At 41.6% G+C, this 25,992-nt stretch overlaps 1 protein-coding gene across 1 annotated transcript in view; it reads left to right on the forward strand.

Moving 5' to 3' along the window:
* The window catches only part of TFAP2D (transcription factor AP-2 delta), a 79,474-nt gene that overhangs the window by 24,988 nt on the left and 28,494 nt on the right, over nt 1-25,992 (forward strand). The window lies entirely within an intron of this gene.

Consider the following 25,992-nt stretch of genomic DNA (forward strand, 5'->3'; position numbering starts at 1 on the left):
TGGGTGCCATGTATCAATGCCTGGGTGTCATGTATCAATGCATGGGTGCCATGTATCAATGCCTGGATGCCATGTATCAATGCCTGGAAGCCATGCATCAATGAATGGGTGCAATACATCTCTGCCAGGGTGCCACCTATCAATGCCTGGGTCCAATGTATCAATGCTAGGGTGCCATGCATCAATGTCTGGGTGCAATACATCTCTGCCTGGATGCCACCTATCAATGACTGGGTGCCGTGTATCAATGTCTGGGTGCCATATATCAGTGCCTGGGTGCCATGAATCAATGCCTGGGTGCTATGTACTGTATCAATGCCTGGGTGCCATACATCAATGCATGGGTGCCATGCATCAATGCCTGGCTGCCATGTACTAATGCTTGGGTGCCATGTATCAATGTCTTGGTGCCATGTAGCAATGCTTGGGTGCAATGCATCAATGCCTGGGTGTTATGTATCAATACATGGGTGCCATGTATCAATGTCTGGGTGCCAAGTACTAATGCCTGGGTGTCATATATCAATGCCTGGGTATCATATATCAATGCCTGGGTGCTATGTATCAATGCCTGTTTGTCATATATCATGTCTGGGTGTCATGTGTCAATGCCTGGGTGTCAAATATCAATGTCTGGGTGCCATGTATCGATGCCTGGGTGCCATATATTAATGTATCGGTGCCATGTATCAATACCTGGGTGTCATATATCAATGTCTGCGTACCATGTATCAATGCCTAGATGCCATAAATCAATGTATCGGTGTCATGTATCAATGCCTGGGTGCCATGTATCAATGTCTGTGTGCCATGTATCAATGCCTGGGTGCCATATATCAATGTATCAGTGTCATGTATCAATGCCTGGGTGCCAGGTATCAATGCCTGGGTATCATGTATCAATGTCTCAAAGCCATATATCAATGCCTGGGTGCCATGTATCAATGCCTGGGTGACTGAGGAAGGGGTATATGATGCTGTTCATTCTTTATAATGGAAAGGCCCTCCACCCACCACTTGTTATCATAGACTCATAATATGTCCCTCTTCTCTTGATTGTCACTGACACTTAGCAATGGGCCATGTGTCAATGCCAGGATGCCAGGACGCGTGGTATATGGGGCACCGCAATTAGAAAACACTCATCCCCTAAAAACGCACAACTTGTTTGTACCCCAGTAGCAGCTTAGTGTCTGACCATGGGCGGACATACCACCTGTTCAACCGGTGTGGCTGCAGCGGCGCCCGGAGGGCCCGGGGGGCCCCTGCCGGGCTGCTAATAATGAGGGCAATCTGGCCAGTTTGTCCGGCCTCAGGGCTCCGGGGGGCTCCTGGCCAGATTGCCTTCATGTGCGGCGGGCATTGAGCAATCCCTGTAGCTCCGCTGCCATTTTCTCTTGCAGGCAGCAGAGCTACAGGGATTGCTCCCTGCCCGCTGTACAGAAAGGCAAACTGGCCAGGGGCCCCCTGGAGCCTCGGGGCCAGATATGGATCCATCCTGCTTCCTGCCCGTGCTTCTTGTCTCAGACAGCAGCGGCTGAATGACATCATCATTCAGCGCCGCGGCTGTGCGAGACAGGAAGCTGCCGGCAATGGTGTGGCTTCAGGATACCGTGCGCAGAGGTGAGGTTTGTGTGTGTGTGTATGTATGTGTATGCAGAGAGGTGAATGGTACTGTGTGTGTCTGGGGGGAGTGTTATGATCCGGTGACCTTGGAGCCGCATGAAACTTTCTCTGGAGTGGGTGGAAACTGTACTGACCACAGATCCTGAACTAACACCGCAACTAGAAGTATCCGTGGGGTGTGCGTAACAAACCCTAGACACCTCGACACAGCCGGAGGACTTAATACCCCTATAGATGGAAATAGGAATACTACCTTGCCTCAGAGCAGACCCCCAAAGGATAGGCAGCCCCCCACGAATATTGACTGTGAGTAGGAGAAGAAAAGACATACGCAGGCAGAAAACAAGATTTAGCAAAAGAGGCCACTCTAGCTAAATAGGAAAGGATAGGACAGAATACTAGGCGGTCAGTATTAAAACCCTTCACAAAATATCCACAGCAGATAATGCAAAAACTTCCACAATCTAACTAAAGACGTGGAGTGAATATCTGCAACCCCAGAGAATCCAACACAGACTGAGAAAATACTGACACAATCTAAGCTGGACAAGAAAACACAAAAGAATAGCACTGAATTATGAAGCATACAGCATGTGTGCCAAAGAAACAAAACCAGACACTTATCTTTGCTGATTTGGCAGAAAGGCAGGAGGAACCAGGCAGAGGTCCAACACCTCCCAACAACAATTGACAACTGGCAAGGACTAATGAATCCTGCACGCCTAAATACCCCAGTCAGAACTGCAATCAGCAGATACACCTGACCAGGACTGCAACTCAGGGACAACTGCATTACCACCTACAACCACCGGAGGGAGCCCAAAAGCATAATTCACAACAGGGGAGGAGGAAATGATGGAGGTCGTGGAATGGATAATAATGGTGGTGGTGGTGGTGGGGGAGAAGACAATGATGATGGCAGTGGAAAGGACAATGATGGGATGATGGGGAGGAGGCAGTGATGGAGGTCGTGGAATGGATAATATTGGTGGTGGTGGTAGAGGGGGAGAAGACAATGATGATGGCAGTGGAAAGACAATGATGGGATGATGGGGAGGAGGAAATGATGGAGGTGGTGGAATGGATAATGATGGGGTGGTGGGGGAGAAGGCAATGATGGTGGCAGTGGAAGGGACAATGATGGGGGTGGTCGGGAGAAAGCAATGATGGAGTTGGTGAAGAGGGTAATCATGGGGGTGGGGGGAGAGGCAATAATGGGATTGCGGGGGAGGAAGACAATGAGGGGTGTGGAGGATTGGGATGGGAGGAAGGGGGATTTATAATGGATTTAGGAACAGGGGGAGGTGGAGGAAGACGTTATTATCGATTATAATGTCTAACACAGTCCCTCAGTATAAAGTGTACTCACTTATTATGTATGTAAGACAATAAACATGGAAGAGCGCAGCATGAGAAGCACCATGTGGTCTGATTGGGGTGTTTCAATGAAAGGTGGGGAGATTAGCCTTTCACCTGGAAGAGTTGGGTACCCCTGCACAACTTCAGTAGCGGATGTCTCTGTACACTCCTGCTCTGTAGCTCCAGGACTGCTCCTGTGCTGTGCTTCCTGGTCTGGTCACGTGGGCCGACGATCCAGTCACGTGATGCCACTTCACAGGATGTGACGTCACTTCAGGTCCTGTTGCCTGGAGATGAACTCTATGGCACCAAGGTGCTCCAGCCACAATCCCTCAGGGGGAATGTAAACGTTTTTTGGAAAAAATGTGGTCAATTTAAGGAGTGCTATGGCTATAGAGCACACTGCAATAGATTAGTTGTAAACAAAACTTTTATTGAGCCACTACACATTTCGGCAGCGGACTGCTACCTTCCTCAGGTAAAAATCCACCTGAAAAAGGTAGCAGTCCGCTGCCGAAATGCGTAGTGGTTCAATAAAAGGTTTGTTTACCACTAATCTATTGCAGTGTGCTCTATAGCCATAGCACTCCTTAAATTGACCACACTTATTATGTATAGCACAGTCCCTTAGTATATAGTGTACTCACTTATGTATAGCACAGTCCCTTAGTGTATAGTGTACTCACTTATTATGTATAACACCATCATTAGTTACATAGTTTCCTCTTTTGTTATGTATAACACTGTCCCTTATTACGTACCATCCTCTCTAGTTATATATAGTGCCGTCCCTTATTATATAGTTTCCACTGCTGTTATGTACAGTGCTGTCTCTTACATAGTGTACTCTTGTTATTTTTGTTATTCACAGCGCCCTCTTTTATTACATAGTCCGCTCTCTTGTTAGATATAAAATGACTACTGATGGAGGATTCGGTGACCAGATGACCAGTCCATCAGCTCCTCCTTTAGAAAAGAAGCTTTCCCATGCTCCATCAGCCATCATTGCATTATACAGCTAACAAGACATGACGGTATGTAATAAAAAACAGGGCTCTATAAAATCCAATATGTAAGGGACGGTGCTGTACATAACAAGATTGGGCACTGTATAATAAGGGATGGAAATATACATATATATATACATATATATACATATATATATATATATATATATATATATATATATATATATGTAGCTTTGTCACCTTAAAAGGAGGGGGGCCCAGACACAATTCCTGTACAGGGGCCCCAAGCTGTCTGTGTCCGCCCCTATGTCTGACAGTGCATAGGGCCTGGACACAGAATGATTTGGTGGCTTTAATTGTTTGTAATTTTACCCCTTAAGGCATTGGCGAAGCCTGTGCCCACCACAGCTAGTGAATGAATGACAGTGGTCTCTTACCGGGCCTTTAAGGAGAACCTGTTATACGGGAGTAATGTTAGGGGCAGAAATTCCTTGTACTTCCTTTACTATTATGTCCTATATGCGGTCACATAAAGGTCCATTATTGTCGGGTGACATTACTACTGTGGACACTTTTGGTTTGGGACAATTTTTTATTTGTATTTTACTTTTCAAAGGAGCAAATTCAGAGAAGCCATATTGTGTACAAAAGTGAATCATAGACCAGCAAAAGTATAGTATAGAGAGGAACAGTGTAATGTGGTGGAGCGCAGTGCTACATAATACAGTATAGTGTGGTGCTGTGTAGTGTGCTGCTATACAGGGGAGCAGAATATGGATAGTGCAGTGTATTGTAGTTTACTATGGTGTAGTGTAGTGTAATGTGGTATAGTGTAATATAGTGCAGTATAGTATGGCGAAGGGTAGTGGAATGTACAGGCTCTTCTCACAAAATTAAAATACCATCAAAATGTTAATTAATTTCAGTTCTTCAATACAAAAAAGTGAATCTCATATATTATATAGAGTCATTACACACAGAGTGATCTATTTCACTTGTTTATTTCTGTTAATGTCGATGATTATGGCTTACAGCCAATGAAAACCCAAAAGTCATTATCTCTGTAAATTAGAATACTTTATAACACCAGCTTGAAGAATGATTGTTAAATCTGAAATGTTGGCCTACTGAAACGGATGTTCAGTTAATGCACTCAATACTTGGTCAGGCTCCTTTTGCATCAATTACTGCATCAATGCGGTGTGGCATGGAGGCAATCAGCCTGTGGCACTGCTGAGGGGTTATGGAAACCCAGGTTGCTTTGATGGCAGCGTTGAGTCTGGTGTATCTCATCTTCCTCTTGACAATACTCCATAGATTCTCTATGGGGTTAAGGTCAGGCGAGTTTGCTGGCCAATCAAGCACAGGGATACTGTTGTTTGTAAACCAGGTATTGGTACTTTTGGCAGTGTGGACAGGTGCCAAGGAATGCGACACTTGTAGCCCATGTCCTGGATACGTCTGTGTGTGGAGGCTCTTGAAGCAATGACTCCAGCAGTCCACTCCTTGTGAATCTCCCCCAAATTTTTGAATGGCCTTTTCTTGGCAATCCTTTCAAGGCTGCGGCTATCCCGGTTGCTTTTGCACCTTTTTCTACCACACTTTTTCCTTCCACTCAACTTTCCATTAATATGCTTGGATACAGCACTCTGTGAACAGCCGGCTTCTTTACCAATGACCATTTATGGCTTCCCCTTCTTGTGGAGTGTGTCAGTGACTGCCTTCTGGACATCTGTCAGTCAGCAGTCTTCCCCATGATTGTGGAGCTACTGAAACAGACTAAAGGACCCTTATAAGTGCTTACGAAGCCTTTACAGGTGTTTTTTGTTAATTATTCTAATTTACTGAGATAATGACTTTTGGGTTTTCATTGGCTGTAAGCCATAATCATCAACATTAACAGAAATAAACACATGAAATAGATCATTCTGTTTGTAATGACTCTATAGAAACTAGGAGTTTCACTTTTTGTATTGAAGAACTGAAATAAATTAACTTTTTGATGAAATTCTAATTTTGTGGGAAGTATCTGTATATCTACCTCATATTGATCTATTTATCTATTATCTATCTATTATCTACTGTATCTATCTGTCCATTATGTATGTGTAATCTATCTGTCTATTATCTATTTATCATCTACATTTTTTTACTATCTAACACATTCCTACCTACGACTTTTTATTTTCAAAAATATATCCAATTTTTTGATCATTCTATTTATATACCTAAATTGTCCACCCTCAAGGACTATTGGAAAACAAAATGACCTGCCCCCCCCCCCAAAAAAAGAAAAAATAAAGATTAAAAATAACATTCTGGAAAAAGTAACTGATCATAGTTACATATTTGTCAGCAATCATTGCATCAGTCTGGAGATACTGATGGCAATATTTTCTTGTATATTTTGTATACATCAATGTCTGACATCTTTCCGTCTCCTGGTAGTTTATAGACAGAGCTGACATATCGGCTGCCTGCATTCCTGTGTGTTATAGAGTAATAATACCGCAGTGTCCTATTAGTATCATGTTCCAGCGCTTGTATTACAGCTAATTACGTCTTCATACGGATGCGATACTGCCGCCATTGCCTTGTGTGTGAAGCCGCACAGACCTCCGTGCACATGGCGGTGAATAATGTATATCTGCAGAATACAGGCAGTGCGGGGCTGGCGCTGAGATGTAGCCTTCAGCAATGTGATTGTTGTGAGCAGCTGGATCCTTTTCTGGGAATGTTCATGATTTATTTCATAGCGCAATTGTCATTCATGTACATTAAAAATATATAGTGTACAGTCAGCCTCAAAGAGGACGGGAGAATAAAGAAATACAGAACTACCGGCCGCGGCTAATTTATACTTCACACGTCAAAGTGCATTATGTGGGGATGCGGATCATGTAGATTTACGAGGTGCGCCTGGCTCGCAACACTCGGCTACATTCTCACAGCCTAACACTATAGACACTGAGCGCAAGCCTCCTGAAATTACTCTACATACACTGCTATATATCTATATCATACATGTGCTGTACACACCGCGCCTCTGTTGTTACTGACTCTATGCACTGCTATATATCTATATCATACATGTGCTGTACACACCGCGCCTCTGTTGTTACTGACTCTATACACTGCTATATATCTATATGCTACATGTACTGTACACACCGCGCCTCTGTTGTTACTGACTCTATGCACTGCTATATATTTATATCATACATGTACTGCACACACCGCGCCTCTGTTGTTACTGACTCTATGCACTGCTATATATCTATATAATACATGTGCTGTACACACCGCGCCTCTGTTGTTACTGACTCTATACACTGCTATATATCTATATAATACATGTGCTGTACACACCTCCCCTCTGTTGTTACTGTCTCTATACACTGCTCTATATCTATATCATACATGTACTGTACACACTGCGCCTCTGTTGTTACTGACGCTATACACTGCTATATATCTATATCATACATGTACTGTACACACTGCGCCTCTGTTGTTACTGACTCTATACACTGCTATATATCTATATCATACATGTACTGTACACACCGAGCCTCTGTTGTTACTGACTCTATACACTGCTATATATCTATATCATACATGTACTGTACACACCGCGCCTCTGTTGTTACTGACTCTATACACTGCTTTATATCTATATCATACATGTGCTGTACACACCGCGCCTCTGCTGTTACTGACTCTATACACTGCTATATATCTATATCATACATGTACTGTACACACCGCGCCTCTGTTGTTACTGACTCTATACACTGCTATATATCTATATCCTACATGTGCTGTACACACCGCGCCTCTGTTGTTAATGACTCTATACACTGCTATATATCTATATCATACATGTGCTGTACACACCGCGCCTCTGCTGTTACTGACTCTATACACTGCTATATATCTATATCATACATGTGCTGTACACACCACACCTCTGTTGTTACTGACTCTATACACTGCCATATATCTATATCCTACATGTACTGTACACACCGTTCCTCTGTTGTTACTGACTCTATACACTGCTATATATCTATATCATACATGTACTGTACACACCGCTCCTCTGTTGTTACTGACTCTATGCACTGCTATATATCTATATCATACATGTACTGTACACACCGCACCTCTGTTGTTACTGACTCTATACACTGCTCTATATCTATATCATACATGAAGTGTGCACACTGCGCCTCTGTTGTTACTGACTCTATACACTGCTATATATCTATATTATACATGTACTGTACACACCGCGCCTCTGTTGTTACTGACTCTATACACTGCTATATATCTATATCATACATGTACTGTACACACTGCGCCTCTGTTGTTACTGACTCTATACACTGCTATATACCTATATCATACATGTACTGTACACACCGCTCCTCTGTTGTTACTGACTCTATACACTGCTATATATCTATATCATACATGTACTGTACACACTGCACCTCTGTTGTTACTGACTCTATACACTGCTATATATCTATATCATACATGTACTGTACACACCGCTCCTCTGTTGTTACTGACTCTATACACTGCTATATATCTATATCATACATGTACTGTACACACCGCTCCTCTGTTGTTACTGACTCTATGCACTGCTATATATCTATATCATACATGTGCCGTACACACCGAGCCTCTGTTGTTACTGACTCTATACACTGCTATATATCTATATCATACATGTATTGTAAACACCGCTCCTCTGTTGTTACTGACTCTATGCACTGCTATATATCCATATCATACTTGTACTGTACACACCGAGCCTCTGTTGTTACTGACTCTATGCACTGCTATATATCTATATCATACATGTACTGTACACACCGAGCCTCTGTTGTTACTGACTCTATGCACTGCTATATATCTATATCATACATGTACTGTACACACCGCTCCTCTGTTGTTACTGACTCTATGCACTGCTATATATCCATATCATACTTGTACTGTACACACCGAGCCTCTGTTGTTACTGACTCTATGCACTGCTATATATCTATATCTTACATGTACTGTACACACCGCACCTCTGTTGTTACTGACTCTATACACTGCTATATATCTATATCATAAATGTGCTGTACACACCGCACCTCTGTTGTTACTGACTCTATACACTGCTATATATCTATATCCTACATGTGCTGTACACACCGTGCCTCTGTTGTTACTGACTCTATACACTGCTCTATATCTATATCATAAATGTGCTGTACACACCGCGCCTCTGTTGTTACTGACTCTATACACTGCCATATATCTATATCATACATGTGCTGTACACACCGCGCCTCTGTTGTTACTGACTCTATACACTGCTCTATATCTATATCATACATGTACTGTGCACACCGCACCTCTGTTGTTACTGACTCTATACACTGCACTATATCTATATCATACATGTACTGTGCACACCGCGCCTCTTTTGTTACTGACTCTATACACTGCTCTATATCTATATCATACATGTACTGCACACACGGCGCCTCTGTTGTTACTGACTCTATACACTGCTATATATCTATATCCTACATGTACTGTGTACACCACACCTCTGTTGTTACTGACTCTATACACTGTTATATATCTATATCATACATGTACTGTACACACCGCTCCTCTGTTGTTACTGACTCTATACACTGCTATATATCTATATCCTACATGTGCTGTACACACCGTGCCTCTGTTGTTACTGACTCTATACACTGCTCTATATCTATATCATAAATGTGCTGTACACACCGCGCCTCTGTTGTTACTGACTCTATACACTGCCATATATCTATATCATACATGTGCTGTACACACCGCGCCTCTGTTATTACTGACTCTATACACTGCTCTATATCTATATCATACATGTACTGTGCACACCGCGCCTCTTTTGTTACTGACTCTATACACTGCTCTATATCTATATCATACATGTACTGCACACACGGCGCCTCTGTTGTTACTGACTCTATACACTGCTATATATCTATATCCTACATGTACTGTGTACACCACACCTCTGTTGTTACTGACTCTATACACTGTTATATATCTATATCATACATGTACTGTGCACACCGCGCCTCTGTTGTTACTGACTCTATACACTGCTATATATCTATATCATACATGTACTGTACACACTGTGCCTCTGTTGTTACTGACTCTATACACTGCTATATACCTATATCATACATGTACTGTACACACCGCTCCTCTGTTGTTACTGACTCTATACACTGCTATATATCTATATCATACATGTACTGTACACACTGCACCTCTGTTGTTACTGACTCTATACACTGCTATATATCTATATCATACATGTACTGTACACACCGCTCCTCTGTTGTTACTGACTCTATACACTGCTATATATCTATATCATACATGTACTGTACACACCGCTCCTCTGTTGTTACTGACTCTATGCACTGCTATATATCTATATCATACATGTGCCGTACACACCGAGCCTCTGTTGTTACTGACTCTATACACTGCTATATATCTATATCATACATGTATTGTAAACACCGCTCCTCTGTTGTTACTGACTCTATGCACTGCTATATATCCATATCATACTTGTACTGTACACACCGAGCCTCTGTTGTTACTGACTCTATGCACTGCTATATATCTATATCATACATGTACTGTACACACCGAGCCTCTGTTGTTACTGACTCTATGCACTGCTATATATCTATATCATACATGTACTGTACACACCGCTCCTCTGTTGTTACTGACTCTATACACTGCTATATATCTATATCATACATGTACTGTACACACCGCTCCTCTGTTGTTACTGACTCTATACACTGCTATATATCTATATCATACATGTACTGTACACACCGCTCCTCTGCTGTTACTGTCTCTATACACTGCTATATATCTATATAATACATGTGCTGTACACACCGCGCCTCTGTTGTTACTGACTCTATGCACTGCTATATATCTATATCTTACATGTACTGTACACACCGCACCTCTGTTGTTACTGACTCTATGCACTGCTATATATCTATATCATAAATGTGCTGTACACACCGCACCTCTGTTGTTACTGACTCTATACACTGCTATATATCTATATCATAAATGTGCTGTACACACCGCACCTCTGTTGTTACTGACTCTATACACTGCTATATATCTATATCCTACATGTGCTGTACACACCGTGCCTCTGTTGTTACTGACTCTATACACTGCTCTATATCTATATCATAAATGTGCTGTACACACCGCGCCTCTGTTGTTACTGACTCTATACACTGCCATATATCTATATCATACATGTGCTGTACACACCGCGCCTCTGTTGTTACTGACTCTATACACTGCTCTATATCTATATCATACATGTACTGTGCACACCGCGCCTCTGTTGTTACTGACTCTATACACTGCTCTATATCTATATCATACATGTACTGTGCACACCGCGCCTCTTTTGTTACTGACTCTATACACTGCTCTATATCTATATCATACATGTACTGCACACACGGCGCCTCTGTTGTTACTGACTCTATACACTGCTATATATCTATATCCTACATGTACTGTGTACACCACACCTCTGTTGTTACTGACTCTATACACTGTTATATATCTATATCATACATGTACTGTACACACCGCTCCTCTGTTGTTACTGACTCTGTACACTGCTATATATCTATATCCTACATGTGCTGTACACACCGTGCCTCTGTTGTTACTGACTCTATACACTGCTCTATATCTATATCATAAATGTGCTGTAAACACCGCGCCTCTGTTGTTACTGACTCTATACACTGCTATATATCTATATCCTACATGTACTGTGTACACCACACCTCTGTTGTTACTGACTCTATACACTGTTATATATCTATATCATACATGTACTGTACACACCGCTCCTCTGTTGTTACTGACTCTATGCACTGCCATATATCTATATCATACATGTGCTGTACACACCGCGCCTCTGTTGTTACTGACTCTATACACTGCTCTATATCTATATCATACATGTACTGTGCACACCGCGCCTCTGTTGTTACTGACTCTATACACTGCTCTATATCTATATCATACATGTACTGTGCACACCGCGCCTCTTTTGTTACTGACTCTATACACTGCTCTATATCTATATCATACATGTACTGCACACACGGCGCCTCTGTTGTTACTGACTCTATACACTGCTATATATCTATATCCTACATGTACTGTGTACACCACACCTCTGTTGTTACTGACTCTATACACTGTTATATATCTATATCATACATGTACTGTGCACACCGCGCCTCTGTTGTTACTGACTCTATACACTGCTCTATATCTATATCATACATGTACTGTGCACACCGCTCCTCTGTTGTTACTGACTCTATACACTGCTCTATATCTATATCATACATGTACTGTACACACCGCGCCTCTGTTGTTACTGACTCTATACACTGCTCTATATCTATATCATACATGTACTGTGCACACCGCGCCTCTGTTGTTACTGACTCTATACACTGCTCTATATCTATATCATACATGTACTGTGCACACCGCGCCTCTTTTGTTACTGACTCTATACACTGCTCTATATCTATATCATACATGTACTGCACACACGGCGCCTCTGTTGTTACTGACTCTATACACTGCTATATATCTATATCCTACATGTACTGTGTACACCACACCTCTGTTGTTACTGACTCTATACACTGTTATATATCTATATCATACATGTACTGTGCACACCGCGCCTCTGTTGTTACTGACTCTATACACTGCTCTATATCTATATCATACATGTACTGTGCACACCGCGCCTCTTTTGTTACTGACTCTATACACTGCTCTATATCTATATCATACATGTACTGCACACACGGCGCCTCTGTTGTTACTGACTCTATACACTGCTATATATCTATATCCTACATGTACTGTGTACACCACACCTCTGTTGTTACTGACTCTATACACTGTTATATATCTATATCATACATGTACTGTACACATCGCGCCTCTGTTGTTACTGACTCTATACACTGCTATATATCTATATCATACATGTGCTGTACACACCGCGCCTCTGCTGTTACTGACTCTATACACTGCTATATATCTATATCATACATGTACTGTACACACCGCGCCTCTGTTGTTACTGACTCTATACACTGCTATATATCTATATCATACATGTACTGTACACACCGCTCCTCTGTTGTTACTGACTCTATACACTGCTATATATCTATATCATACATGTGCTGTACACACCGCACCTCTGTTGTTACTGACTCTATACACTGCTATATATCTATATCATACATGTGCTGTACACACCGCACCTCTGTTGTTACTGACTCTATACACTGCTATATATCTATATCCTACATGTGCTGTACACACCGTGCCTCTGTTGTTACTGACTCTATACACTGCTCTATATCTATATCATAAATGTGCTGTACACACCGCGCCTCTGTTGTTACTGACTCTATACACTGCCATATATCTATATCATACATGTGCTGTACACACCGCGCCTCTGTTGTTACTGACTCTATACACTGCTCTATATCTATATCATACATGTACTCTGCACACCGCGCCTCTGTTGTTACTGACTCTATACACTGCTCTATATCTATATCATACATGTACTGTGCACACCGCGCCTCTTTTGTTACTGACTCTATACACTGCTATATATCTATATCATACTTGTACTGCACACACGGCGCCTCTGTTGTTACTGACTCTATACACTGCTATATATCTATATCCTACATGTACTGTGTACACCACACCTCTGTTGTTACTGACTCTATACACTGTTATATATCTATATCATACATGTACTGTACACACCGCGCCTCTGTTGTTACTGACTCTATACACTGCTATATATCTATATCATACATGTGCTGTACACACCGCGCCTCTGCTGTTACTGACTCTATGCACTGCTATATATCAATATCCTATATGTGCTGTACACACTGCGCTTCTGCTGTTACTGACTCTATGCACTGCTATATATCAATATCATATATGTGCTGTACACACTGTGCCTCTGCTGTTACTGACTCTATGCACTGCTATATATCAATATCATATATGTGCTGTACACACCGCGCCTCTGCTGTTACTGACTCTATACACTGCTCTATATCTATATCCTACATGTACTGTACACACTGCGCCTCTGCTGTTACTGACTCTATGCACTGCTATATATCAATATCATACATGTGCTGTACACACCGCGCCTCTGCTGTTACTGACTCTATACACTGCTCTATATCTATATCATACATGTGCTGTACACACTGCGCCTCTGTTGTTACTGACTCTATACACTGCTATATATCTATATCATACATGTGCTGTATACACCGCACCTCTGTTGTTACTGACTCTATGCACTGCTATATATCTATATTATACATTTACTGTACACACTGAGCCTCTGTTGTTACTGACTCTATACACTGCTATATATCTATATCATACATGTGCTGTACACACCGCGCCTCTGCTGTTACTGACTCTATACACTGCTATATATCTATATCATACATGTACTGTACACACCGCTCCTCTGTTGTTACTGACTCTATACACTGCTATATATCTATATCATACATGTACTGTACACACCGCGCCTCTGTTGTTACTGAGTCTATGCACTGCTATATATCTATATCATACATGTACTGTGCACACCGCGCCTCTGCTGTTACTTTTTACATTTATTTAAAATGTCGTCCATCCTGAGGATATAGTGTTCACTCATAATACAAAAACTCTACCTAATCTTGTGACTGTGGTGGTAGAGAGAGTGTCGCGGTTAGCTCAGCCAAATCTTATGTTTCTGATTGCGTTTTTTGTTTTTTTTACTCTTATCTTTCCATTTAATATAATATAATTTGTCTTTTCCAATCTGAAATCATATCCTTTACATGTATCTATCTATCTTTCTAGAAACAAAAAAAGGAACAGCACAGTATAATACTTATCTTCGGGTGCAAGGCCCATAGACAATCTGTCCAATGATTATCCAAACTTCATAGAATCCAGGAAAGAGGCAGCACTCCATTGTTTCAGTGGGAAAATGTGCAGGATTTTAATCAACCCACATGCCAAGGCTTGATAAAGGCTCTTTTGTAGCCGAAATGTCGCCCAGACATGTGGGTTGATTAAAATCCTGCACATTTTCCCAATGAAACAATGGAGTGCTGCCTCTTTCTTGGAATTCTATCTATCCATCTATTATCTATCTATCTATCTATCTATCTATCTATCTATCTATCTATCTATCTATCATCTGTCTATATATCTATCCATCTATTATCTATCTATCTATCTATCTATCTATCATCTGTCTATATAGCTATCCATCTATTATCTTCATCTATCTATCTAGCATCTGTCTATATATCTATCCATCTATTATCTATCTATTATCTATCTATCTACTGTATCTATCTATTATCAATCTATCAATTATCTATCTATGTATTATCCATCTATCTATTATCTATCTATCTGTTATCTGTCCACAGGTCTGCAAAAAAAAATTTTTCAAGCGCTGTTTTGGTTATTCCACGTAATCTTTATGTTTTTAAGTGCGCTGAATCCGAAAATGACCTCCGTGTTTTCATAGGAAGTCACGTTTTCTGACAATTTAAGTAACTATGTTAAATAAGACAATACCTCAAAATAAATGAAAATAGACTCATAAAATAAATTTTTTATTACAAATGTTTCATGAAAATTATTTTTTTACTGCAATGAGCTCACTAACACACACTAAAATCGATTCTTCTTCCCTGTGAGGCTTCTCTTGGTACATTTACGCTTGTGAGTAGCATCTGGAATGTCTCTCTGAAGCGTCCAACAGTAGTCTGCCATCATCGTAATGCTCCATCTTCCCTGGTATCTTCTTTCCATCTCTTTAATGTCCTGGTGGAATCGTTCACCTTGCTCTTCACTCACAGCTCCCAAATTTTCAGGAAAGTTGTCAAGGTGGGAATGGAGGAAATGCACTTTCAAACTCATCAGGCAACCTAAAGCTTGAAATGCTTTCAGCATTCGTCCGACGATTTTTTTGTAGTCAGGGTCTTTGTTATTGCCTAAAAATTTCTCTACAACCTCTTTAAATGCAAACCACCCTTCTTTTTTGAGGATGCGTCATGGTATTGATAAACTCTTGATCAGTTATAAGCCTTCTTATGTCTGGTCCGATGAACACACCTTCCTTCAATTTTGCCTCCGAGAGGCCTGGAAACTTGGTGACCAAGTATTTGAAGCATTCTCCATCTTTTGGAAGTGATTTTACAAATTGCTTCATCAATCCCAATTTTATGTTTAGAGGTGGTAGAAGAACTTTATGGGGAGGAACCAAAGTTTCTTGGAGGACATTTTTTTCACCAACTGTGAGCACCTTCGGCTGCCAATTCTTCTTGGTTCAGTGATTTTGTCAGTCTCGACTGTTCCATATACACAGAAAACAAGGGTATTTGGTATACCCAGCTTGTTGCCCGAGCAGCATGCACAAGACTTTCAAATCCCCGCACACTTGCCAACCGTGGTCTTCATATTTAAGTTTACGAAGAACCAATTCCAAGTTCTGGTAGGTTTCCTTGAGGTGGACAGAATGACCTACAGGGATGGAAGCATAAAAACCGCCGTTGTGGAGTAAAACTGCTTTGAGACTTCTTTTTGAAGAATCTATAAAAAGACGCCATTGCACTGAATCACATTGGATTTTGAATTGACCCATCAAACCTTCGACATCGATGCAATAAACCAACTTATCTTCCTGGGCAAAGTAAGGAACGAACTCATTTTCACGATGTCTGAACCATGAAAAAGACACTCCTGGCAACAATAAATTCTTGCTTTTGAGCCTTGATCCGAGTAACTCAGCGGCATCTTTGCAAAGATTCAAGTCCCTTACCAAATCATTCATCTCCTCCTGGGAAAACAATTTTGGTCTTATATCATCTTCAAAGTCAGAACTTGATTCATCATCTGGTTCAGGTATGACTCTACCTTCATCGGAGCTAGTTATCTCTTCCAAGGTAGCAGGGGCCTTGGTTACTGGTATATCTGTGCCATGGGGGATGGGACGAATTGCTGAGTGAATATTGGGGCATGAAATGGAATGCTTCCATTTTGAATTATACCCCTTCACATCGCATGAACAAAAGTAACAATCGTCACTATGGTTCTTTTGCTCTCGCCATACCATAGGAATCCCATAACGGAAAGCTTTTTTCTTACCTTTGAACCAATTTCGGAGGTCCTCAACACACCGTTTGCACACTTTATGAGGCGCCCAAGCTTTATCTTGATCGCTAAGCTTTAGTCCAAAATAAGTATACTTTTTTCACAAAGTTTGTAATATTCAGCTGTTGCTTCAACAATGTATATTCACCACAAATGTAACATAAACTGTCAGGCGAATTAATACACTTCCGCTAAGCCATAATGCTAATTTTGGGAAACACGGTTGAATATGACGAGCTAACACGAACTGAGATGAAAAAGTGTGAACAGGCGAGAACCAAGAAAAAACAATTGAATCAAGCCCGGACATGTCAGAGCCTGCTCGTTCAGCTTGCAACAAGTTGATGCTGGTTTCATTAGCTCACTCTGAAAGTTCTTTTCTTTGAAAGTCATATTTTTTTGGCATTGTATATCTTCAATGCATTGATGTGAATTAATTAATAGTAATTTTGACTTTCAAAACCATAAGATAAAAAAATACCAAAAATTTAGAAAAATATACTAATTTTGAAGAGAATTTTGCATTTTGTGGCAAATCCTGACGTCCAGGATTTTTTTCAATATTTTTTTCGTTTTCAGCACACCAAAATACATGGAAATTAGATGAAAATAATCAAACAGCTTTTTAGTCGCAGACCTGTGTATCTATCTATCTATCTATCTATCTATCTATCTATCTATCTATCTATTATCTATCTATCTATCTATCTATCTATCTATCTATCTATCGTCTATCTATGTATTATCTGTTTATCTATGATTTATCTGTCTATCTATTGTCTATTTATCTATTATCTCTCTTATATCAATCTATTTATCTATCTATCAATCTAGGAACTTCATTATCTAGCTATCTATATTTATAATTTTATCTATCCATCTATCATCTATCTATTTAATTTATCACCTACCTCATATCTATCTACTGCATCTATCATTTATCTATCTCTCCATCTAATCATACTTGTGCTTCTCACAAAATAGAATATCATCAAAAAGTGAATTTATTTCAGTTTTTCAATACAAAAAGTGAATCTCATATATTATATAGAGTCATTACAAACAGAGTGATCTATTTCACGTGTTTATTTCTGTTAATGTTGATGATTATGGCTTATAGCCAATGAAAACCCAAAAGTCATTATCTCAGTAAATTAGAATACTTTATAACACCAGCTTGAAAAATGATTTTAAAATCCAAAATTTTGGCCTACTGAAATGTATGTTCAGTAAATGCACTCAGTACTTAGTCAGGGCTCCCTTTGCATCAATTACTGCATCAATGCAGCGTGGCATGGAGGCGATCAGCCTGTGGCACTGCTGAGGGGTTATGGAAGCCCAGGTTGCTTTGATAGCCTAGCTTCCGCTCGTCTGCATTGTTGGGTCTGGTGACTCTCATCTTCCTCTTGACAATACCCCATAGATTCTCTATGGAGTTAAGGTCAGGTGAATTTGCTGGCCAATCAAGCACAGTGATAATGTTGTTTGTAAACCATGTATTGGTACTTTTGGCAGTGTGGACAGGGGCCAAGTCCTGCTGGAGAATGAAATTTCCAGCTCCAAAAAGCTTGTCGGCAGAGGGAAGCATGAAGTGGTCTTAAATTTCCTTGTAGACGGCTGTGCTGACTTTGGTCTTGATAAGACACAGTCGACCTACACCAGCAGATGACATGGCTCCCCAAACCATAATTGATTGTGGAGACTTCACACTAGACCTCCAGCAGCTTGGATTGAGGCCTCTCCACTCTTCCTCCAGACTCTGGGACCTTGATTTCCAAATGAAATGCAAAATTTACTTTCATCTGAAAACAACACCTTGGACCACTGAGCAACAGTCCAGTTATTTTTCTCCTTGGCCCAGGTAAGATGCTTCTGGCGTTGTCTATTGGTCATGAGTGGTTTGGCACAAGGAATGCAACACTTGTATCCCATGTCCTGGATACGTCTGGGTGTTGTGGCTCTTGAAGCAATGACTCCAGCAGCAGGCCACGTCTTGTGAATCTCCCCAAAATTTTTGAATGGCCTTTCCTTAACAATCCTTTCAAGGTTGCGGTTATCCCGCTTGCTTGTGCACCTTTTTCTACCACACCTTTTCCTTCTTCTCAACTTTCCATTAATATGCTTGGATACTGCACTCTGTGAACAGCCAGCTTCTTTAGCAATGACCTTTTGTGGCTTGCCCTCCTTTTAGAGTGTATCAATGACTGCCTTCTGGACATCTGTCAAGTCAGCAGTCTTCCCCATGATTTTGGAGCTACTGAAACAGACTAAGGGACCTTTGTTAAAGTTTAGGAAGTCTTTACAGGTGCTTTTTGTTAATTATTCTAATTTACTGAGATAATGACTTTTGGGTTATCATTGGCTGTAAGCCGTAATCATCAACATTAACAGAAATAAACACTTGAAATAGATCACTCTGTTTGTAATGACTCTATATAAGTTTCACTTTTTGTATTAAAGAACTGAAATAAATTTACTTTTTTATGATGTTCCAATTTTATGAGAAGTACCTGTATATCTTATTCATATTGATCTATGTATCATCTATCTATCTATTATCTATCTATCTATCTATCTATCTATCTATCTATCTATTATTTATCTATTATCTATCTACATTATCTATCTATTATCTATCTATCTCATGGACATGACCAGGTAACATTTCAAAGGTGAACATTTTTTATAAGAGGTCTATTTGCCCATTTGAGTGTGATATGGACAAATAAACGCCTTGTACATGTCTTTCTTGGTCAACTGGAGTTTGTTCCCTGTATTTAGGCCCTTTGGCTTCAAACTTTCCAATATGTCTATCCAGCCTAGTTCTTTCCTTTTTAGGATACTATGCAATTTCTAAGTCTATGCCTTAACAGGGACCTTTTTCATGAAATGTTTGGAAACAGAAATTCCTGTCTCTTTTCTTTAGAGCATAATTAATCTGCAGTCCTTGTCCAAATAAATATTTTTTTTTACTTATTTTCATCATCATCTTTACATATATATCAAGTGGTGAGACACATAGACAAGATCCTCCTTAAGTGTAGCCAAAACCAAGTTAGTGTATGTAGGCATCATGTTGGCACCCATGGCGGTCCCATGCAGTTATGAATAGAAATCATATTCAAAGCGTAAGTAGTTCCCTTTTAATGCAAGTACCAAGAGGGTCAAAAAGAACCATATATAACCGTCAGTATGTGTTGTCCTACACATCTTTTTTCTGAAAGCCTTGAATCTTCTGTTATGGCATATTAACAAATAAAGAGACATTACATCTAAAAAAAAGAAGAAAAGATCCCATGTGACAGTTTTTTAAATGTTATCCTATTTTATAGCTATACCACTAAAAATAGAACTCATCAGAGATACAATGAGACTTGCAGGTGGGTTTACCAAAGATTTATGAACCTTAGGGAAAACATATATGACTAAGTTATAAGGTTATTTGTCATGAAGAAAGTAAAACATATTAATTCCCTCTTCAAAAGCATTTCTCACAATTATAGCATAACTAAGATCTTGGAACTTGCACTCATACATCACATGCCAGTTAATTCTATTAATCTGTCTGTCTATCTATCTATCTATCTATCTATCTATCTATCTATCTATTTACAGTGGCTTGAGAAAGTATTCACTCCCCTTGACATTTTTTGTGTTTTGCTACCTCACAACCTGGAATTTCACTGTTTTTCTTGAGAGTTTACATCAATTCATGTAAAGAACAGGCCTACAGCTGTGAACATTTGGTTTTCTTTCTATTGTGAAGCAACCAACAGATAGGACAAAATAACTGAAAATTTTAGTATGCATAACTATTCACAGCCTTATCTCAGTACTTTTGTAGAGCTTACAGCAATTACAGATGCAAGTCACTTTGGATAAGTCTCTATGAGCTTTCCACATTTTGCCACTGGGATTTAGGTCAATTTCTCAAGTCAAAACTGCTCCAGCTCCTTTAGGTTAGATGGTTTTCTTTGGTGAACAATCTTCAAGTCTGACCACAGAATCTCAGTTGGATTAGGGTATGTGCACACGTTATAAATGAAGGAGTACCAGCGGAGCAAAAAAGTAATGCAAACTTTAAATATTTATTAATTTAACAAACAAATAGTGCAACATACACAATTCATGTACAAAAAGCATGATTAAAAGGAACAGTGAGTCACCGCCGGTGCAAAGACTGCCAGATATCAATAGCCCATATGTTGTAAGATGGTACCAGTACCGCAGCCGTGCATATATGTCCAATAGTGTCAGTGGGTAACCAAATGATCCCCACAACATGTAATATCAATAGCGGAGCGATGCTTACCAGTAGATAGTATAAGGGCAGTTTGCACCAGGCAGGATTCGATCCAGGAGAGACCCCGACGCGCGTTTCGCCTACGCGGGTGGTAGCTTTCTCAAGGGGAAGTCTGTGCACACGTTGCAGATTTTGATGCAGATCCGCAGCGTTTCTGCAGCTGCGTGTCCGCAGCAGTTTCCCATGAGTTTACTGTTCAATGTAAACCTATGGGAAACCGAAAACGCTGTGCACATGCTGTGGAAAAAACCGCGCGGGAATGCAGCGGTTTACAATCCGCAGCATGTCACTTCTTTGTGCGGAATCGCGGCAATTCTGCACACATAGGAATGCATTGATCCGCTTACTTCCCGCATGGGGCTATGCCCACCATGCGGGAAGTAAGCGGATCATGTGCGGATGGTACCCGGGGTGGAGGAGAGGAGACTCTCCTCCAGGCCCTGGGAACCATATTTGTGTTAAAAAAGAATTAAAATAAAAAATAATGATATACTCACCTTCTGATGGCCCCTGAAGTCCTCCCACCTCTCAGCACTGCACGCGGCCGTCCGGTCCCAGGGTTGCTATGCGAGCAAGACCTGCGATAACTTCGCGGTCACATGACCGTGACGTCACAAAGGTCCTTCTCGCATAGCATCTTTGGAACCGGACCGCCACGTGCAGCGCCGAAGAGATCGGGACGTCGGAGGGTGAGTATAACCATTTTTTAATTATTTTTAACATTAGATCTTTTTTACTATTGATGCTGCATTTGCAGCATCAATAGTAAAACAAGTGCAGGAGTAAACCCGCAGCGGAAACCGCAAGACAAACCGCCAAAAATCTGCAGGGATAGCCGCAGCGGTTTTGCCCTGCAGATTTATCAAATCCGCTGTGGGAGAACCCACAGAGGACCCTTCCTACGTGTGCACATAGCCTTAAGGTCTGGCCTTTGACTAGACCACCCTAAAACATTCACACATTTCCCCTTAAACCACTCGAGTGTTGCTTTAACATCATGCTTTGGGTTATTGTCATGTTGGAAGGTGAACCTCCGCCCCAGTCTCAAATCACTGACAGACTGAAACAAGTTTTCCTCAAGAATATCCCTGTATTTCGCACTTTTCATCTTCCCCTTGACTCAGACCATTTTCCCTGTTCCTGCTGCCGAAAATGGAGTGGCCCCAGACGCAGGACAGCGGGGTACTCGGATCCGGGTCTCTCGGTTCTGAGGATGTCATGGTGGCCTGACCCGGTCCGTGGTCCTGCTAAGGGGCGCCCAATAAAAGGTGTAGGTGATGGTGTAGGTCACAGTAAATAACGAGGACACAGGGTTGCAGTCTCTTTACCTCTTTACTGAAGGCTTCGGCATCCGCAATCCAGAGCACTGTTAACAGGGCTGGCTGAGACCGGCCGATCCGAAGGCACATCCAGAGTCCCCTTTGCAGGTGGAAATCAGTAGCCTTCCTACTAGCGCCTGTGTGTTGTAGTACTTCCCTGCTGAGCACCACGGGATAGTCCTCACAACTGTCGTGTATGTTTCTGATATTCTCTCTCCATCCCCCAGATGGTATAGATAGGATGACCCGTATGACGGGGTAGGCCTGGAGTTATTTTATAGGGACTCTAGAGACGCCCCTCTCCCACAATTGCCTCCGTTGTCTTCATTAGGTGATTTAGGTGAGGCAGCCAACCTAAAATTAACTGCCCTGCCGTTGGTTTGAAGTAGTGCATAGAGCCCAATACTTCCTCGGCATTCTGGCCACCGTAGGATGTTGCCGATCTCGGGGCACGACTCCTACTGGTTCTATCGCCTTTGTGCTGTGATCTCGTTTCTCACTTCTCCACAATATACTTCGCTTCGTGTTCTTTCTTAAGATGCCGCCGCAATGAAGTGCAGGCGCGGCTCCATAATGATCTGTCCTTTTCGCTAGGCCTCTGCCAGGATCCCACCCCTGACAGGGACCCCCCTGGATCTTCCCAAGCAACGCTCTTCTCTCACTAGATGTTACCTGGGCAAAACCCAGTCAGCTTCTCTCTAACTTCCTATCCAGCCCCCAGTTTTACCAGAGTGTGAGGAGTGGCCTAATACATAGAACCCTTTGCTCCCCCTGGTGGCCGGAGTGTGAAGTGTAATGTGTGACTGTGATACCTGGTCAGGTGAACTCCTTAAGTGCCATCAGACGTACCATCACTCCCCTTAGTGGCGGAGCGTCAGTACTGCAACGACCAGGACTCTGGGGCGCTGCAAAAACAATCCCCACAGCATGATGCTGCCTCTACTATGTTTCACTGTGGGGATGGTGTTCTTTGTTGTGTTGTGTTTGCTGTGTTTGTTTGGCACCAGACATAGCATTTACCTTGGTGGCAAAAAAATTACATTTTGGTCTCATCTGACCAAGGGGGTGAATACTTTTGCAAGCCATGTATCTATTTATCTATCTATCTATCTATCTATCTATCTATCTATCTATCTATCTATCTATCTATCTAAGATTACACAATTGTCTAATGATTAGTGTTGAGCGATACCGTCCGATACTTGAAAGTATCGGTATCAGAAAGTATCGGCCGATACCGGCAAAGTATCGAATCTAATCCGATACCGATACCCGATACCAATACAAGTCAATGGGACTCAAGTATCGGACGGTATCCCTGATGGTTCCCAGGGTCTGAAGGAGAGGAAACTCTCCTTCAGGCCCTGGGATCCATATTACTGTGTAAAATAAAGAATTAAAATAAAAAATATTGCTATACTCACCTCTCCGACGCAGCCTGGACCTTACCGAGGGAAATGGGAGCCTTCTTTGCTTAAAATGCGCGCGTTTACTGCCTTCCGTGACGTCACGGCTGCTGATTGGTCGCGTGCCGCCCATGTGACGGCGACGCGACCAATCACAACAAGCCGTGACGTAATTTCAGGTCCTGAATGCCTAATTCTAGGCATTCAGGATTTGAAAATTACGTCACGGCTTGTGATTGGTCGCGTCGCGGTCACATGGGCGGCACGCGACCAGTCACAAACCGTGACGTAATTTTCAAATCCTGAATGCCTAGAATTAGGCATTCAGGACCTGAAATTACGTCACGGCTTGTTGTGATTGGTTGCGTCGCCGTCACATGGGCGGCACGCGACCAATCACAAGCCGTGACGTAATTTTCAAATCCTGAATGCCTAGAATTAGGCATTCAGGACCTGAAATTACGTCACGGCTTGTTGTGATTGGTTGCGTCGCCGTCACATGGGCGGCACGCGACCAATCACAAGCCGTGACGTAATTTTCAAATCCTGAATGCCTAGAATTAGGCATTCAGGACCTGAAATTACGTCACGGCTTGTTGTGATTGGTTGCGTCGCCGTCACATGGGCGGCACGCGACCAATCAGAAGCCGTGACGTCACGGAAGGCAGTAAACGCGCGCATTTTAAGCAAAGAAGGCTCCCGGTTCCCTCGGTAAGGTGCAGGCTGCGTCGGAGAGGTGAGTATAGCAATATTTTTTATTTTAATTCTTTATTTTACACATTGATATTAATCCCGATACCGATTTCCGATATCACAAAAGTATCGGATCTCGGTATCGGAATTCCGATACCCGCAAGTATCGGCCGATACCCGATACTTGCGGTATCGGAATGCTCAACACTACTAATGATGGAATATTTCTATATATACCCTATAAATACAAATATCTCACTGCTTGAAAAAGGCTCATTTGGACCGAAACAACACCAAACCATATGGGCTAAATAAAGTCTACCTGTTTTTTGTAAATTTTGGAGTGCTGCCTACCTTTTTTCTTCTAATGTATGTCAACAAAATCTATATATTTTGGGTTTGGGAACCGTTTTTTTGCTCCCAGATTATATTTGTGAAATGTGCTGTTCCATTTTTTAATTTTGCTATCTATCTATCTGTCTATCAAGACAGTATTCAGAATTCAACAATCAAATGTATAAGGTATAATCTCCCCATCCTGGACCCCTTCCTTGTATAATGTCCCCCATTCTGCTGCTCTTTTCCAACACATTTAAAAACTAAATAAATGACTCTTCTTACCTTCTTCCACTCCCACAAGGTGTGGTTTCCTCTAGCATAGCAGGCGCAAAGACAAGCAGTTAACTTCAGTGTGCCAGCCATGATGCACATGATGTCGCTGCCATGCACCACCCATGTTGCGTACGCCGACGTCAGCTGTGGCCCCTGATTTGCCAGTGGCATATATTGCAGTGCAGGGAACCAACGGGTCCCTGCGCTGCATACATTTTAGCTGATTATGCATCCTCAGACGCACGTCCAGCTGAAAAAGGCGCTGACATCAGTGGTCCCCTCTCCCACTTGAGCCTGGTCGCGGTCACACC

Source organism: Ranitomeya variabilis, chromosome 2 (genome assembly GCF_051348905.1).
Source record: "Ranitomeya variabilis isolate aRanVar5 chromosome 2, aRanVar5.hap1, whole genome shotgun sequence".
Lineage (NCBI taxonomy): Eukaryota > Metazoa > Chordata > Amphibia > Anura > Dendrobatidae > Ranitomeya > Ranitomeya variabilis.